Here is a 1825-nt window from a genome sequence, read left to right as displayed (position 1 = left end):
AAAGGTTGCGTCGGCGTTGCCCGCCGACAAATTAAAACCGTCGGAGTTTTCGAAGGCTAAAATTGTTGGCGTTTCTGACGATTAGGGCAACGGTTAAAACCGTCGGCGTTTTCGGCGGCTAAAAACCGTCGAAGTTTTTGGTGGCTAGGTACCGTTGCCGATTCTCAGTAATAAAAAAAATTAAGAATTTGGATGATATATTTGATTTTGATTTCTTCCTTTTCTATTGTGTAGACTTTTCCTTCTCAAATAAGTTGATTCGTTAGGGCTTTGGATAATGGAGAAATTGGTATATCTAGTTATGGATGTGTATTAATCAAGGCACACATCCAAAACTTGATATATCCATTTCTCCAAAGCTCTGAACGAACCAACCTATTTGAGAAAGTAAGTCTACACAATAGATAAGGAAGAAATCAAAATCAAATATATCATCCAAATTCCAAATATTTGGATTGGATATATACTTTTTTTTTTTTAAAAAAAAAAAGAAAAAAAAAAAAGAAAAAGAAACAAGAGAAGTTTAACAAAATTGCATTATTTTAATCACTTTGGACTTTCCACCAAAAATCAGTTCTGTAACCAAACATGGCCAAAACTCCTAATGCAGCCCAAATGGAATACGCTGATGAACATAATCAATCTCCCAACTTAGTTTGATCAAGCTCAAAACTCTACTACAACTTCTGATCAAGCTCAATACTCTATCCATCTAACAATGAGACTTTTCAGCTTCAATTTCTCTTTCATGCAATTACGCAATGTGCAGCACTGAGAAGTAGATTGGTGTAATTAGAGAAGTTCACCAAATGGACATATAAGAAATGAATGGATAAAAAGTGGCGCAATATGCAATACAAAGCTTATACCTAACGTAATGAGCTTCAAAAGCTAACAAATTATTCATCTAAAAGAAAATTAATTTCTCAAATAATTCTCATCAATTTTAATAGAACTATCCATGAGGCATTGCCAGACTTAATGAGACCTACTTGGAATACTTTATTGGCATCGCAACTGCTTCCTTGAGAAGGCATTTTGCATTCTCTAACCCCTTGATGCTTTCCCACTTCACATCTGTATTCCCACGAATGATATTCCTGCAAGTAACAAAGACCGAATATAAATTAACACTCATACCAACTCAGTAGTAAAGATATGCCAGCTGATGGATTCTGATCCATGGATAACAGGGCATTTTGTAAAACCCAGAATTAGGGACTGCTTAGCTATGGTTTCCATCTAAGTGGCACTGAATTTACCTACTTAACCTCTTTGCTAAGGTGCGCATTTCTGCAGATTCAAAAGCAGGAAGCAGAGACCTTTGCCTGCAAAAGTAAATATCATAAAGTCAAAAGCTTTTTAGCATACAAACAAATGCTGCCTGTAGCTTTTGGGTTCCAAGAATCAGGACATGATATGATATCTTTCACAAATTTAAAAAACTTCAATCCGAATATGAGCAGTCATGCCCGGTATTACCAAACATTTTTCCTTTTTATCGACACATTTGGGTCTTTATTCTCTTACTACCAATATCAAGACAATTGTGTCAAAGCATCAAAATGGTGTGATCCACCCGATGGGTGCTTTCAATCTCATCCTTTAGTGCCACATTGGCATGTGGTGGCACATTAACACGCCCAAAGTTTCTCATCTGGCCATTTCTTTTGCAAATTGTGGCCCATCCATTGATTTGACTAGCCTGAATTGTCAAAGCATCAAAATGATGTGATTCCACCTGATGGGAACTTACAATCTCATCCTCTAGTGTGACATTGGCACATGTGGTGGCACATAGATGAGATGGCTTATCCATGGCTGT

General features: G+C 36.8%; 1 long non-coding RNA gene across 1 annotated transcript in view; it reads right to left on the bottom strand.

The window, feature by feature from the left end:
- Positions 1-690: 690 nt before the first annotated feature.
- LOC131222751 (uncharacterized) overlaps positions 691-1825 on the bottom strand; it is a 1374-nt gene continuing 239 nt past the window's right edge. The window contains exons 1-2 of the long non-coding RNA XR_009160176.1: positions 870-1825; positions 691-771 (exon numbers count right to left, since the gene is read on the bottom strand). The exon at positions 870-1825 is cut by the window's right edge and continues 239 nt beyond it. This is a non-coding gene — a long non-coding RNA (uncharacterized LOC131222751). The remainder of the gene's footprint in view (positions 772-869) is intronic.

This window comes from Magnolia sinica, chromosome 13 (genome assembly GCF_029962835.1).
Source record: "Magnolia sinica isolate HGM2019 chromosome 13, MsV1, whole genome shotgun sequence".
NCBI lineage: Eukaryota > Viridiplantae > Streptophyta > Magnoliopsida > Magnoliales > Magnoliaceae > Magnolia > Magnolia sinica.
This window is presented reverse-complemented; position numbering and strand designations above follow the sequence as displayed.